The sequence below is a fragment of the Aquarana catesbeiana genome, linkage group LG08, assembly GCF_042186555.1.
Source record: "Aquarana catesbeiana isolate 2022-GZ linkage group LG08, ASM4218655v1, whole genome shotgun sequence".
Classification (NCBI taxonomy): Eukaryota; Metazoa; Chordata; class Amphibia; order Anura; family Ranidae; genus Aquarana; species Aquarana catesbeiana.
The window spans coordinates 185,708,106-185,725,844 of NC_133331.1; positions in this window are offsets into that span (position 1 = coordinate 185,708,106).

Here is a 17,739-nt window from a genome sequence, read left to right on the forward strand (position 1 = left end):
ATGTGAAAGACCGTCATATGATGCAGAATAACAAGATTAACATCTATCCTTTTCATGTCTCTCCCTCCATACATCCCGAAGTCCCAGTTCCTCAAGCAGTGCAGCAAAAGCCGTCCTACCAGATGTATGTCTCGTATTTTTAGGTGTCAAAGACATTCTATCTAGAAAATTGTCCAAGATATTATTGTAATCTCCTAACGCTAATACCGGGACACCCGGATGTAAAGCCATAAATTGCGAAAGGCACCCAAGTGGAACTGTTGAAAATGGCGGGGGGATATATATAGAGGCTATTATACAAATTAGTTCATTAATTTTACACAGTAGAAAAACAAACTTTCCCTCCTTATCCACCCTCTGTTGCAAGCACTCAAAGGAGACATCCAAGGAGATCATTACACTAGCCCCCCTTGAATATGAGGTATACATAGAATGAAACTGTATCGGGTATCTCCTTGAGCACAATAAATGCACAGAATCAGGCCGCATATGTGTTTCTTGCAGACAGATTATCTGGGGTTTCATTTTATCAAAATATTTAAACATTGCACTTCTCTTATCCCTATCCCCCAGCCCCCTTACATTCCATGTCATTAATAAGATACCTCTTTTTTTCCCCCCTTACTCATACATGAGAGTGAAGCATTTTCTGTACTCATAGAGCCGAAAGCAGCGACATAAATAATAAATCACACTACCATTATCCTTCTGGATTTTAACTAACCCTAGGACCCTGCCAGCGTACAATACATTTCTACATGCCATTCCTTTTTCCCCCCGTTTATAGGTTGTGAGATATAAAAAACATTTGTGGCAAAACTTATACTTGTGATATCTTCCCTTTCTCGTTTGCATAAATCCACCCCCTCTAGTGCCTACCCTTCCCCCCCTCCCCTCCCCCCTTTCCACCCTACTCCCTCCCGTTCCTGCCCCCCCTTCCTCTCCCACCCTCCCCTCCCCCCCCGCCCAGCTGGGCCTACCCTAGGGGCTTTGTTCCTGACCTCCCACCTATACTTACTCCCCAACATACACCATCCAACCTTGTCTATACCATACATCTCTATAACCCCTTACTCCTCGGGGCCTTACCTCACTCCCTCCCCCCCTCTCCAACCAATTTTTTAGTGCTATTCATGTGCAATAATTTTTGTGTTTTTAAGGATAAATACTTTCATCATATCAGCCTCATTTTAATCTAGTTGATATATATCTAATCTACTATTTTATACTAATCCCCCTCCACCCCCTGGTCCATGTTTTACTTACCAACGTTAAACATTTATTTATTTCTTATTAATTATTAACTATTATCGCTATCTTCCCCTTCCCTTCCCACTACCCCTATGTTTTTGAAAAAACAATTTTTATTTCTATGTTCTGTCCGCTGCAGGGTCTAAGGGGACAAAAAAAAACACAAAAAAAAAAGAAAAAGTCTAATTAGTCTCTGATCTCTCGTCTTCTATATTCCGTGCTGTTTTCCCGTTGTCCTTCAGCCACTCTTCTACACTCCGTGGGGAATAAAAAAAGTGTATGCCATTTGTAGTAGTTACTCTCATACGGGCGGGGTATAGCAGTGCATAGTCCATCTTGATTTGCTGTAACGTGCGTTTAATTGGTATATATGCTGCTCAGCGTTTTTGCAGATCTGGAGAAAAGTCCTGAACTAATGAAATTTTTACCCCTTTATAGAGGATCTCTCTCATTTCTCTTGCCTTCTGGAGCAAAGATATTTTATCTCTGAAGTTGAACAATTTTATAATTATGGGCCTTGGGTACTCTTTTCCCTGACGAGGGCTAAAGGGGACTCGATGTGCGTGCTCAATACCAAAGAATGGAGAGAAAGTTGTGGCCCCAAATGTCTCTTTAACCCATTCCTCCAAAAATTCTATGGGGTTAGGACCCTCACTCCGCTCAGGCATGCCAATTACTCTTACATTGTTTCTTCAATTTCTATTTTCTAATTCGTCTATTTTGGCGGCCTGGTCTTTTATGTATTTCTTCATCTCAGTGATATCTTGTCTGAGTGGGAATAACGTGTCTTCTACTGCACTTAATCTTTCCTCTAGGATCGTTGTTCTTTCCACCGTCTCTTTCAACCTGCCGCCCATCACTGCAAGTTCCTCCTTTATACCTTTCAATTGGGTATCCAGACCTGAGATTGATTCCTTGCATGCGGTTATCGCATAGGAGGTCTCTCATTGTAGGCTCTTCTGCTCTTCCCCTTTCCTCTCCCTCCATATCTGCCTCTATTACATTAAAGAACTTTCTAGTGGCTATGTCACCACTTATGGTGTCAACTTTCCCCGCTCCTTGTTCCCTTATAGGCGATGCTGTCCTTGGGCTTAACACCACCGGTATTGGCCCACTACTTTGATTTTTCCTAACCCCTGAGGGTCCTGTATGAGTTGGTTGTGATGATTTTGCTGGTGAGAGGGAGGTTCTAGCGAATCGCTCTAACTTTGTTGCTGCCGCTGCTGCAGTTTCCGCTGTGACTTTTGCTTGATTTATCTGTTTTTTTGCAGAGCGTGTAACCTGGGATCCTTCTTGTTGTGCCTGATGTTGTGGCTGGTGCTGGTTTGCTATTTCATCAGCCGCTCGCTTCACAACTATAATGTTTTCTTCCTTTCTCCTCTTCCTTTAGGGATTAACCAGTTTTCAATTTGTTGCACAACGTTACAGCATCATTTTACATTGATTTAGGCCTTCCAGTCACAACCTTCCTTTTATTAAATTAACCACCTCAATAGAGGGCACTTAAACCCCCTTCCTGCCCAGACCAATTTTCAGCTTTCGGTGCTCTCACACTTTGAATGACCATTACTCAGTCATGCAACACTGTACCCAAATGAAATTTGTGTCCTTTTTTTTCACACAAATAGAGCTTTCTTTTGGTGGTATTTAATCACTAATGGGTTTTTTATTTTTTGTGCTATAAATAAAAAAAGACCGTAAATTTTGTGAAAAATTGCCTTTTTCTTTGTTTTTGTCATACAATTTAGCAAATTAGTAATTTTTCTTCATACATTTTGGCCAAAATTTATACTGCTATATATCTTTGGTAAAAATAACCCAAATTAGTGTATATTATTTGGTCTTTGTGAAAGTTATAGAGTCTACAAACTATGGTGCCAATCACTGAAAATTGAAAACATCTGATCAGGCCTCCAGTACATCAGGTGAATCTCATTTCTTGAGGTACTAACAAGTCAGAAAAGTACAAATACCCACCAAATGACCCCTTTTTAGAAAGTAGACATTCCAAGGTATTAAGTAAGTAGCATGGTGAGTTTTTTTAAGCTGTAATTTTTTCCCACAATTCTTTGCAAAAGGAAGATTTTTTTTTTTTTTTAAATTTTCATATTAACTGGTTATTTCTCTCACAGAGCATATGCATACAACAAATTACACCCCAAAATACATTCTGCTACTCTTACCGAGTATGGGGATACCACATGTGTGGGACTTTTACACAGCCTGGCCACATACAAAGGCCCAACATTGAAGTCGCACCATCAGGCGATCTACGAGCATAAATTGCACATCTCATTTCTCAACCACCTATTACACTTTTGAAGGCCCTGGAGCACCAGGACCATGGAATTGCCCACAAAATTACCCCATTTTGGAAAGCAAACACCCCAACGTATAATCTATGAGGCATAATGAGTCTTTTTAACGGTTATTTTTTTTCCAGAAGTTTTTGGAAAATGTGGAAAAAAAATAAAAACGCATTTTTTTTACACAAAGTTGTCCATTTATAAGATATTTCCAACACATAGCAAAAATGACACCCCAAAATACATTCTGCTACTCCCCCTGAGTATGGGGATACCACATGTGTGAGACTTTTACACAGCTTGGCCACATACAGAGGCCCAACATCCAAGTAGCACCATCAGGCGTTCTAGGAGCATACATTACATAGATAATTTCCTGGCAACCTATCATTTTTGAAGGCCCTTCATATTTCTAACACATAGCATGTAAATACCAAGAATTACAATCCAAAATAAATTCTATTGCGGAAAGGATAAAAAAAAGTATTACCTGTGCTTTTAGTAGTGTCCACAGAAGAGAGCACTGGTCCAGACATCAGTCAGGGATGTGCTTAGCGACAGCAATAATAACTATCCAGGCAGCAGGCAGGAATATTGTCTATAGTCGGCACAGCACAGTCCATAGGAGTTGTCCAGGCAGAGATAGCCAGCACAGCTATAATATTGGTCCTGGTACACTGTTACCTGCAGACACTCATTATTGTACCGCTCTCCAGCCCTTCATAAACATACTGCCTCTTGCTACAGCGAATTATTTGCATAGTCCAGGTAGCAGGCAGAGGTGTGGTCCGTTCATGCGGCAGGCAAAGGCATGATGGCAGTAAGTCAGCAGAAGGCTGGGGGCCGCAATCGGGTAAGACCTGTGCACAAGGGCACAGGGGTAGAGGCTTCGACCCACCCAAATCTCTATGAAGCCTATGGACTCCAGACCCTAATCCGGAAATTACAAAACCGGGAGAAAACAAAAAAAATTGTTATCTCCATCCGGAAAAACTATTCTGGAGCCCCTCACATATGTGAGACCCCTGTGTACTATAGTAGCAGGGCAACAGATCAGTCCAAGCGGTAGGCAAAAGCATAGTCCATAAAACAGGCCAGGGTCAGTTAACGTGCAAGCAGTCCAAGCGGTAGGCAGAAGCGTAGTCACAAAACAGGCCAGGGTCAGTTCACGAGCAAGCAGTCCAAACGGTGGGCAGAGGCATAGTCAAAACAGGCCAGGGTCAGTTCATGTGGAAGCAGTCCAAACGGTAGGCAGAGGCATAGTCAAAAAGCAGGTCAGGGTCAGTTCACATTGAAGGCAGTGGCATGGTTATTTGGGAAAGCATGGAAAATGATCAGCGAAAATGGGGAAAATATGGGCTAATAACTTAGGGATGTATGATACAGTTCAAAGCATTCACCAATGCAAAGGCCAGGTTGGGAGGGACACTGGGGACAATGGAAGCTGGTATCTTTTCGAAAACCTCTTCTGCTGCACACGCGACATCTTTTTTGCCGTCTTCGGCCTGCTTCCGATGGTGGAATGTTGTACGGGAAGTGGCGTTCATGAAGTCGGCTAACAGCATCAGAATGAACTACTTCTGGGAGGGGTTTTTGTTGATAGATGAGGGACGTCACTACTACTTCTATGAATTTTAGGAAGGGGGCGGGGCTTTCTGTGGATTTTGTGTAGATTATGTAGGAATTGTAAATGGCCAAATGGATTAGATATATTGCTACCTTCTTGGGACCTCCTTATTGACAAATAGGGCTGAATCATTTCGTCATTGAAATCCACCCTCCCATGTAGAGATTATAGTCTTGGACACATGTCGGTTTTTCAATGGGACCTCGTCTTCGCTGAACTACAACTGTAGTGTCATCATGAATGGTGGACATCATGTGCACGTTCCTGTTAACCTTCCACCTCAAGGCCAGCACTTCATTACATCTCAGTGTTGCTCTTTCCCCCCTTTTCTGCTTTTTGTTCACTATGGATAGTGGGAAGCCCTTCCTATTTTTTCTTGAAGTTCCGCAGGCCAGGTTTTTTTCAATATATAGGTGTCTGAAAAGGGGCAGGCTGGTATAAAAGTTGTCCAGGTATATATGATAGCCTTTTTTCAGAAGTGAGTAAGCCAGGTCCCATACGATTTTTCCAGTTGTGCCCATGTAGGCCGGGCACTCAGGGGGCTGGAGCTGGGAATCTCTTCCCTCATATATGCGGAACGCATATAGATATCCCGTGGCTCTATCACACAGCTTGTAAAATTTGACTCCATATTTGGCCTTTTTGCTAGGAATATATTGTTTTATTCCTAGCCGACCTGAAAATGGTACCAGGGACTCATCCACACATATATTCTTCTCGGGGACATAAAGTTCTGCAAATCGTTGGGAAAATAAATTTATTAGTGGGCGAATCTTGTATAGCTTATCGGAATTTGGATGATTGCGGGGAGGGCACTGGGTGTTGTCGTTAAAATGAAAGAATCTCATAATCATCTCATATCGGGACCTGGACATAGCGGCAGAATACATGGGCATATGGTGGATGGGGTGGGTGGACCAATAGGTATGTCCTTCATTTTTTTTTGTAAGCCCCATATTTAGGGTGAGGCCCAAAAACAATTTGAACTTCTCCAAATTCAAATCTCTCCACTCAAATGGACGGGCATAAGATGATTGGGGGTTGCTGGCAATATACTGCTGGGCATACAAATTTGTCTGGTCCACAATGAACTGCAGCAAAGTGTCGGGCAAAAACAGGTGAAAAAAATTGATCTCTGTAAAATTTTGGGTGTTGGCCTGCACACCTGGCTGTGCTGTGAAAGGGGAAATATTTGGTGATCCAGAGTTGGAAGGCAGCCATGTTGGGTTGGCAAGACCATCTGGCATATAGGTAGCGGCCCTGGCTCTTGGGGGACGTGACACTCCAGTAGTTGGGGGAGTTGAATTTCCTGTGCTGGAACTCAGGTGTGATGTGGCAGCACTGGTACTGGGCATTTGTGCAAAGGGCCTATCTCTGGTGGCAGCACTGGTACTGGGCCTTTGTTCCTGGGGCCTATTGCTGGCGGCAGCACTGGTACTGGGCCTTTCTTCCTGGGGCCTATTTCTGGTGGCAGAGCTGGTACTGGGCCTGGGAATATAATCCTGGTTGCTGGCGGCTTCCTGGTTTCCAGAGTGTCGTGCCCTTTTAGGAGGGACCCATTCTTCATCCGAATCATTGCTACTCTCGATCGGTTCAAATGCCGAATTTGATTCGGAATCAGAATTGGACTCTAATGAGAACTCCCCGGTGCTCTCATCACTCATAGAGAGGATCTGGAATGCCTCCTCACTAGTATATCCTCTTTTGGACATGGCTGTGTGGCGGGTAGCTGTGCGATGGGTGACAGATGGGTGGCAGGTGACGGTCACTGATGGGCTGTGCGATGGGTGGCAGGTGACGTTCACTGAGAGGTGATGGTGTGATGGGCGATGGTCACAGATAGTTGACAGGCGACGGTCACTGATGGGTGACAGGTGCACCGCTGACGGTCACTGATGGGTGACAGGGCACAGTCACTGATGGGTGACGGGTGAGAGGGCACGGTCACTGATGGGTGACAGGCCACGGACGGTGACAGGTGATAGTCACAGATTGTTGACAGACGACAGTCACTGACAGGCGACAGTCACTGACAGGCGACGGTCACTGATGGGTGACGGGTGCACCGCTGATGGTCACTGATGGGTGACAGGGCACGGTCATTGGTGGGTGACGGGTGACAGGGCAGGTCACTGATGGGTGACGGTGGCACCACTGATGGTCACTGATGGGTGACAGGGCAGGTCACTGATGGGTGACGGTGGCACCGCTGATGGTCACTGATGGGTGACAGGGCAGGTCACTGGTGGGTGACGGGTGACAGGGCAGGTCACTGATGGGTGACGGGTGACAGGGCAGGTCACTGATGGGTGACGGGTGACAGGGCACGGTCACTGGTGGGTGACGGGTGACAGGGCAGGTCACTGATGGGTGACGGTTGCACCGCTGATGGTCACTGATGTCAGTCTCTATGTGACAGGTGCACTTTTTATGGGGTGACTGTTGGGTGACAGATGACAATTGGGGGGGCGATGGGACCGAAGTGGTGTTGGTGCAGACACTACAATACAAAGATCTGTAACTCACTGCTCCTGGCTCTTCTCTCCTCACACTGGAAACGGTGTTTGAGGAGAGAAGGGCTAGTAACAGCTAGTGACAGCTCTTTGTTTACAGTTAGTGATCGGCTGTGAATGGATCACAGCCGATCACATGGTACACAGCCCTGGCCAATGGCTGTAAACTATGGTCGGTCAAATGGCGTAAAACTACGGTCCAAAAGACCTGGTAGTATCTCAGTATTTAAAAAGTCTCTTAATTGCGCCGCTTCCCAGAAATCTAATTGAAAAGGGCCTTTCTGTCCATCAATTCCTGCAGTGTTGGCCATTTACCTGATCTCATAAAGTGTGAAGCCTGATATAATCTTTGTTTAATCAGTACCTCAAAAGGTCCTTTCTGTGTACCTGGTATGAATTGCAGGTTACCTAATATAGGTATCAAAGGTAAGTTCTGTGTAGATATCCTATCCTTGGATAAGAGGTTATAACATACCTGTAGTGTAGGTCCTATTATTGGGTGCAACTTAGTATCAGATGCAAGATTTCTATAGCACCAAGGTGCTCTATGTAATAACTCCCTAAACTGTGCTTGCTCTAGACTAGGCCAGATTTTCAGATCTCCATGTCGACACCAATCTAACAGTCGGCCTAGATGTACTGCCTGATAATATTTATACATTTCGGGTACCGCCAACCCCCCATATTGTTTTGGTAGTGACAATAATGTCCTCCTAATCCTTGGCTGTCTATGCGCCCAGATAAATTTTGTAAATAGTGTTTGGATATTTCTGAAGAATTTCCTTGGTATTGAAATTGGAAGTGCCTGAAGAAGGTATAAGAATTTTGGTAAGATAGTCATTTTAATTATATTACTTCTTCCGAACCAGGAATGTATTCCCTTATGCCAGCCCTCCAGTAGTCCACGTACTTTACTTAGTACTGACAAAAAATGTAGTTCATATATTTTAGTGGGATCTACTGCAATGCAGGTCCTTAAGTACTTCAGACACTGGTCCGCCCATTTAAATTTGTAATTTAATTTTATTGACTTCATCATTTCCTTTGGGACTGCTACCATCAAAGCCTCTGACTTGGAAAGATTTATTTTAAAGTAAGATAATGTACTATACAGATCAATTTCCTTAAAAAGTTTTGGGAGTGAAATAACAGGATTGGTCATTGAAAAAAGCATATCATCTGCATATGCTGCTACTTTATTATGAATTCCTCCTATACCTACTCCCCAGATGTCCCTATTAAGCCGTATCCTACACAAAAGGGTTTGAGGGTCAGTGCAAACAGTAAAGGGGACAACGGACATCCCTGTCTTGTCCCATTCATTATTGCAAAGGGTGGGGAGACTACTCTATTTACCTTCACTTGGGCTGTAGGCCCTTTATACATGCTTGCAATCCATCTGATCATTTTCCCTCCTAATTTTATATGTTGAAGGACCGCAAACATAAACCCCCACCCCACCCGGTCAAAAGCCTTCTCTATGTCTGTTCCAAGGAACACACAGGGAGTCCCGATCGATTTGGCTATATGCATCAAATTCAAGGCTTTGATGGTATTGTCTCTTGCTTCTCTTGTTGGTACAAATCCCACTTGATCTTGATGGATCAAAGAAGGGAGTTGCTGTTGTAACCTCATGGCTATTATCTTACTAAGTATTTTCAAATCGGCATTCAATAAAGATATTGGCCTATAGCTTCCACATTGCTTTGGGTTCTTACCCTCTTTTGGTATCACCGATATCATAGCTTTCACTGTCTCTGAATGGAACGAGGTTGTATCCCCTACTTCATTAAAAATTTTAACCATATAAGGCCCCAGTTCTGGCATAAGTGACTTATAATACTGTACCGAAAGACCATCTGGTCCTGGTGCCTTCCCGGTTTTTGCTAGCCTTATTGCAGTCTGTACTTCTTCTAATGTGATCGGCGATTCCAGCTCCTCCTGCACAATATTTGTCAAACTCGGCATTCCACTTGATGTTAAATACTCTTCCATCTCTGCTTGATCTGGGACCTTCAGGTTCAAATTGTAGAGTGAGGAGTAGAAATCGCCGAACACATCCGCAATCTGTCCGGGTAACTGTACTTCCTCTCCATCCCCTTTCCTAATTGAGGGTATAAACGTTCTTGAGTGTATTTCACACAGTGCTCTCGCCAGTTGTTTACCGCATTTATTGCCCGACTCGTAACTATATTTACGTCCTATCTGTAATGCCATTTTTGCTCTATACTGTAGTAAATCTGTCACTTGTCTGCGTGCATTAAATAGCTCTTGTTCTCCTTCTATGGTCTGGGCATGTTTATGTCGTGCCTCTAAATGTTGGATTTTTGATAGAAGCTTTGTTAATTTAACTTCCCTCTCCTTCTTGATCCTTGCTCCATGTTTAATCAATACTCCCCGTATTACCGCTTTATGTGTTTCCCATATTAATCCCGAGGGATATTCTGGGCTTTCATTCGTCTGAAAAAAACATTTTATCTCTTTCTGAACATCCTTCATCACCATAGGATCCTGGAGGAGGCTTTCGTTAAGTTTCCACATCATGGGTACTGAACGATTTCTATCTGCCAGATTATATTTAAAAAAAACTGGGGCATGGTCTGACCAGGTGATTAAACCAATAGAGGCTTCTCTAACTGAAGGAAGTTGTTTGTGCGGGACAAAAAATACATCAATACGTGAGTACACTCTGTGTGGATTGGAAAAGAAAGAATAATCTTTTTCCTTAGGATGCAATAACCGCCATATATCTACCAATCTTGCTTCTGCTATTGCCTGAGAAATCCCCTTTCTTATTTTAGGTGACACTGACGATGTCCGTGATGAGGTATCTTCACTGGGAATCGGAGGGGCATTAAGGTCTCCCCCCATGATCAACTGTCCCTCCGTAAACCCCATAAGTCTTTCTAATGTATTTTTTACAAAGCGATCTTGCTGTACATTGGGGGCATAATATGATGCTAATGTCACTCCAACCCTTCCAATGGTTCCTTTAATAAATAGATACCTTCCCCTCACGTCTATCAGAGAATGGGATGTTTTTAACTTGCTAGGCATTTAATCCATAGCAATAAAACTGTCAGTCCAAGGGTTAAGTAGGTATCTGGCAGTTCAAGGGTTAAGCAAGTATATTGGCTGGTCAACAGGCTGCTATCCTCAGAGAGCTGGCTCTGTAGTAGGCAAGAGAAGGGTAGAAAAGGAAGCGCCACCTAAGTGCAGTGTTAGAGGATACTTTAATGACACAAAGTAAGATTACACTTACAGGATAGATAGATTAAAAAGGCTCATCTATATACAAGTGGTCCATGGTGAGTTCCTCAGGTTCTGATCTGGATGAGGCTGCAGAGGTGCAGGGATGCAGATTGTTGAATACAGGCCAGGGGCTCGTCCTGTGGCTGTCAGGAAGAGGCTGGGACCGGTGTGGAATGCACTCGGAGTGCGCGTGATTTCACGGGTCATCCAATCACTTCCGGGAGCACTTCTAGGGGACAGCTTTAGATGCTGTAGATTGGCTACGTGCTCAGAGCTGCTGCTCCCTCAATAGACCTGGATGGGAGGTGTCAGCAGTGTGCTATTTAAATGCCAGCGCCGTGGGACAACAAGTCCCAGCGCTGGTTAAAAAGGCACAATGCTGACTGTGGCCAGCAAAACAGAATACAATATACAGTATGCCATAAAATGGGGGGAAAAAACAAACTAGTTAAACCTTATCACACCTTGTATGACCTGTCTTTGACAGGTATCCTGTTCCCACTTCCGGGAGTCCGGGCCGCGGCCTGTGACATCACCGCAGGGCTTCCTCCTCCTCTCCCTGTCGCCAGGCCAGTAGGAGAGAGGAGTGGGGCCTTGCGCATGTGCAGTAGGGTTCCCGGTGTGAAGCCGTACACTTACCTGCAATGGCAGCGGCAGCACCCAACAGCTGATGTGCCGACATCGCTGGACTCCTGGATAGGTAAGTGTCCTATTGTTAAAAGCCAGCAGCTGTAGTATATGCAGCTTCTGGCTTTTATTTTTATTTTTGTGGGTGGAACACCACTTTAAAGCTTTTAAGATAAGTTTTCATTCTCCTCTGATCCTCTGTCTGGACAGTGCTGATTGGCCCTGTGCTGATCATATGCACTCTTCCGAAGAAAACAAAAAAAAACTTTCTAGCAGTACACCCCAAACTGAGTATGTGCAGTCTGACTCCTAATGCGTAGAAGAGGAGGATCAGAGAAGCCAGGATCACACAGCCTTTATACACAATACACAGAGTATTAAGCCCTTAGTTTCCACAGTGAGTATAACAAGCATGATTTACTGCATATGCACACTGATTTTACTGTTGTGGGTTTAGTAACACTTTAGGATGGCTTTGAACAAAGATTGAAATAAAAACTTTTTTTGCTTTTAACATTTGATATTGGAATGAATAGACTTACCAGAAAAAAAAACATATACACTGTTATGCCCCGTACACACGGTCAGATTTTCCGACGGAAAATGTGTGATAGGACCTTGTTGTTGGAAATTCCGACCGTGTGTAGGCTCCATCACACGTTTTCCATCGGATTTTCCGACACACAAAGTTTGAGAGCAGGCTATAAAATTTTCCAACAACAAAATCCGTTGTCGGAATTTCCGATCGTGTGTACACAAATCCGACACACAAAGTGCCATGCATGCTCAGAATAAATAAAGAGACGAAAGCTATTGGCTACTGCCCCGTTTATAGTCTCGACGTACGTGTTTTACGTCACCGCGTTCAGAATGATCGGATTTTCCGACAACTTTGTGTGACCGTGTGTATGCAAGACAAGTTTGAGCCAACATCCGTCGGAAAAAATCCTAGGATTTTGTTGTCGGAATGTCTGATCAATGTCCGACCGTGTGTACGGGGTGTCAGAATTGTGTTTGCAAAAGATGTTCTATCCTGCTCTTTCAAATTTTTCTAATCACTTGCCATCAATAATTAGGCGATCAAACAACCCTTCTTAAAATGTAAAAGTTAAAATGAAATTGTACTAGTGTATGGCCAGCTTTAAGGAGTATTTCATCTGACTTGTATCTTAGTTCAGACATCTGAGAAAATGAGGGAACCAAACAGACAAGCAGTAAATTACATTTCTGGGTGCGTTTTGTATAAATTCCCCAGGCTGCCATATTTCATTTAATTTTATGAACAGTTTTTGAAAAATACGTTGCCTAAATATTGAATAGAAAAGGTACATTTTATAACAATTAAAGGCATTGTAAAGGCTTGTGTTTTTTCACCTTAATGCATCCTATGCATAAAGGTGAAAAAACATCTAGCAGTCACCGGCCCCCGAGCCCCCCCCCCCCCGTTTCATGTACCTGAGCCCCGAATTTCCGTGGGTGCGTCCCTGCCTTCCCTTGCCCCCCTGTTTTATGTACCTGAGCCCCGAATTTCCGTTGGCGCGTCCCTACCTTCCCTTTCTCCCAGCTCTTGATTGGATAGATTGATATCAGTGCAGCCATTGGCTCCCACTGCTGTCAATCAAATCCAATGATGTGGTGCCAGGGCTGAGTCCTGCATTCGGCCTCTATGGACGCTAAATGCTGGACTAAATACCCGCAAGGTAACCCCCTCGGGAGAGTGCTTCTCCAAGGGGGTAATCTAATGCGGGTAAGAGCCGCAAGAGCCACCTAGGGACCCCAGAAATGGATGTTCAGGGCCACCCTGTGCAAAGCGAGCTGCACAGTGGAGGTAAGTATGACATGTTTGTTATTTAAAAAAAATAGAAAACAATCCTTTAGTGTCACTTTAATTACAATATGGCTTTGTTAGCTATTTTACACAAAATACATTGTGGTACAGTAAATAACATTTTAATGAAGGGGTGTTCTACTTCAAAATATATGTATAGTTTTTAACACACTTGGTTAAAGTGGTTCTAAAGCCTGGCAATATTTATACCTTAATGCATTCCCTGCATTAAGGTAAAAAAAATGTCCCAGTGTTTGTATCCCCCCCACCCCCACTCACCCCTTTTATACTTACAATGTATCTTAATCCTATCTTAATCCGGTGCCCATCTGCAGCGTCTCTCTTCTTTCTGCTCACAGAGGCAACAGAGGGAGCCATGGGCTCATGTTGCTGTCAATCAAATCTTATTAGTGTGGGGGTGGGGCTGAGCCTGAGCTGTGCTCAGGCACACACAGCCCAGCTCTGGATCGAGCCTGCAGGTGTGCCACCATAAGAGAAGGTCCCAGAGTGCTCTGTTCAAAACAATTGCACAGAGCAGGTAAGTATAAAGTTTTTGTTATTTTAATTATTTAAAAAAATCATTTACAAATGTTTTAAGGATTAAAACCCCTATCAGGTTATTTTTCATTGCCTCTCTCTTGTTAAGGATATTACCCTTTACTTTCTGCTGCTACAGGGGGAGAGCAAAGTGAACTGCACATGTAAGGATTTTGAACCAGGGAGAACGATCACACTGAATGTATGGTGAATCTTGCCAAGCTGCTCTTGGTAGGACAGAGCTCATCTCTTTCAGTTAAAATTTTATGACCAGGCTTTAGGGGCGCCGGTCATGACTAACAGGTAAGGGTATTTAAATTAAGCAGAATTTTCCTAAGCTGCACAGTGTTCTTGTTTTACTGAATGAGGCTGCTCAACCGCCAATTTTAAACGATCTTAGCCTTTAAGAAATTGGCCAAATCTAAAATATCTGCCAAACTTCCTGCCTGAATCATGGACAAGCAGTATTTGTCTACAAGGATATTGCCTTCAGAAGTCATTTTCATCTATGCACAATGTATGTGCAGTTTAGGTATGAAACCATGCAGCCATGCTAGTCAACCCATCTGTTGGCACCTTTATAATCTATTTTAGCAGTAGGAAAAAAATCAGTGACGTTGGAGTATATGCAGTAATTAAAGAAGTAGAAGTTATGCTGTTCTTTTGCATGGAATAAAATTATGAATGATTTAACTAGGCAGTTGTTATTTTCCTGCTTTCTGTGTCAAAATGTTGAGAGCAAAATAAACTCGGTGTCTCAAGTGCAAAGCCATTATTAATTTTTGTCTAGAAAATGTAGACATAGTTAATTAGATATTTTACAGAGCTGCTTGATAAATATCAAATACATTATTTACTGTCAAATATCAATACAGAATGTCGACAGAGTTATTAACAAAACCTTTCTTTTAATAGAAAAAAAAATACACCTGAAGGCAGCACAGCTTTTTCTAGTTACAGCTAGTTACAGCTCTAGTAGTTATAGCTACATATTACAGTAGCTATAGTAAACAAAAATAATATCCTGTGCTCACTATATCAAAAGCACAAACCCAAAAAAAAGGATACTGATGCACTTAGGCACCAGCTGGGCAGACCGTTCTAAATAATGAGACAACAACTATTATAAGTGAAGAAGCAGCCCCAATCAATGTTAGGTGATTACCTTACACTAAAGTGCAAACCTAAATCACAATATTACAAAAATAATTATAAACAAACAATTCCATTAAAAAAATAAACATAAAGCCTTGGTTCACATCGGTGCGATTTGCCATGCAATTTGATAATTCAAAACTGTATGACAAGTTGCACCCCATTGCTGGCAATGGAACCGTTCAAATCATTGTGACTCAAGTTGCAGCGACTTTGAAAAAGGTTCTTGAACTACATTTTTGAAAATTCATTGCGACTTGCATAGACTTCTATTAAATGAAGTCACAAGCCACAATGTAATTGGAGTTTTCAATCCCACTGACCTGAGACTTTGAAATAGCTCTGTAGTAGCAAGATTTCATAGCCGCACTGGTGTGAACCGGGGCAAAAGGTTCTGTCAACAGAGCAAGTAAAAATATGAAAACCCCTAAACTCTGTCAGGGCTGGGTTCAGCCCTTCCTTCTCTGAGCCGGCTGTTCAGCTGTCGGCTAATTGCCAGCTCCTATCTCTCCACAGTTACTCAGCTGTTGATGATAACCCGCACGTCAGTTCTGCCTACTTAAGCCGTCCAGTCCAGAAGTTCTCTGCTTTCGCCTTGGTCAACATCAAAAGAATCTTTTCTTTTGATCCTGTTCAAGACTTGCTTTGCTGACATCCCTTCTGGCTCCAGATCCTGCTTGCTGTTCCACTACATTGATCCCTGACTTCTGGCTTGGCTGACTTTCCTTTCCGGGTACTGAACTTTGGCTATGTTTTGAATACATCTGTTCTTTTTGCTTTTATTATTAAACAAGTGAAATTTAACTGTACTTCTGTCTCGGCCTGATTTCATGGTTTCTGACAAACTCCCAGATATAAATATCCAAGTAAATGAAAAAGAAATGTCCATATAAGTGAAGAGGAGACCAGGAGTTACCCAGTGAGGAAGCTGTTCTTCAGAGCCGCTCCACCACGCCAGAAAAAAAGAAGCCTCTTTTTCCCTTGTGGTGGTGACTCCGGGTCTCTTTAATTATAGGGACATTTTTTTTTCATTTTCTTGGTTATTTATATCTAGGACTTTGGTGGACTTCATATTTGTCTTGCTCTGTTTACAGAACCTTTTATGTTTATTATTTTTTTTTACTAATTGGTTATTCATATTTATGTAATTAAGTGTGAGGTAATCACTTAGCATTGATTGGGGAAACAGCACACATATAATTGGCATCTCATTACACCCCTCAGGTCCGTTCGCAGCAAAACTTTCAAACATGTAAAAAGTTAACACCTGAGCTGCAGATTAAAACCTGAGAGAACTGGAATTGAAAAATCAAAAGTCCCCATTTTGAAGGCTTATATGCAAGTTATTGGCCATAAACAGGGTATGGGGGCTTGGGTATTGCTCTGTGGGACATGTATCAATGCAAACATTGTCCGCCGCATCCCAGTTGTCTCTGCAGCTTACCGGCTCCATCGTTAGTGGCGGACACGATCCGATGCTGTCCCCTGAGAGGCAGGAAGTTGAGTGAGGGAATGATGGCCCACACTCGACTCAATGCTGTAGGATGATGGAAGCAACGTCAAATGTCACTTCTGCACAATGGCCTTTTTTATTGCATTTAAGTGTAAATGTGAAATTAGAGGCCTTTTTGACCCCAAATCTCACATTAATCACTTAAACCCCGGACCATTTTGCTGGCCAAAGACCAGAGGACTTATTACAATTTGGTACTGAGCTGCTTGAACTGGTAATTGTGCGGTCATGCAATGTTGTACCCAAACGAAACTTCCTGTCGCATCATGGTAGCATACACTTTGGGGTTGTGAATCCGCCCCCACAACCTGATAGGACCACAAAACTATAAGTTGCAGAGAGGGCCCCCGCCCCGGTATTCTCTTATTTTTCCTCACCTGTCAGGACCGAACGGATTAAGAAGCACCTCCTTAGGGCAATAGGCCTCCCTGACATACAAAAATATTACTAGTCATGCTATTTAGCGAGAATCATAGATTGGCACTTACATACTAAAAATAAAGCATGGATAAATGTAGAAGAGGCGTTCTCATCTGTACCTATTCACCACCTACCTTGGATAAACCCACATAAGATCCCATGAGGATGTAGGTCACATCCCTTGACAAATGCCATGCTACAAATCTTTTGCATAGCTTGTAAAAAACTGAGTATTGCCTCTTCCCCCGGCCCACTGACGCCGCTTGATCAAAACCCGGACTTTCCCACAGGAATCATATCACTTACTAACAATAGCAACTTATCACAACATTCAATTAGAGCGGAATCCTTCTTTGACAAGGAGAAATTAATACCCTTCCAAACCATCCCATCCCGATTCCCCAATCTGGACATCCCCTTCTTTAAATATCTTCAAATAAGACACTTCCTACAGAGCTCTTCCTCACAGTCCCATTGGTTTAGAGACCACACACCGTTTGAAGCCATCTGCACAAGAAATGATCCCCAAAGACACATTGTCTCAGATATCTACTCACTCTTGTTCTCAGACACGCAAACCACTAATGAAACGACATGCCAAAGATGGGAAAGAGAATTAGCCATAGACCTAACCCATGAGGATTGGCACAACATATATACTCACATTCACAAAGGTTCTCAAAATGTCTCTGCACAAGAAAATGGGTATA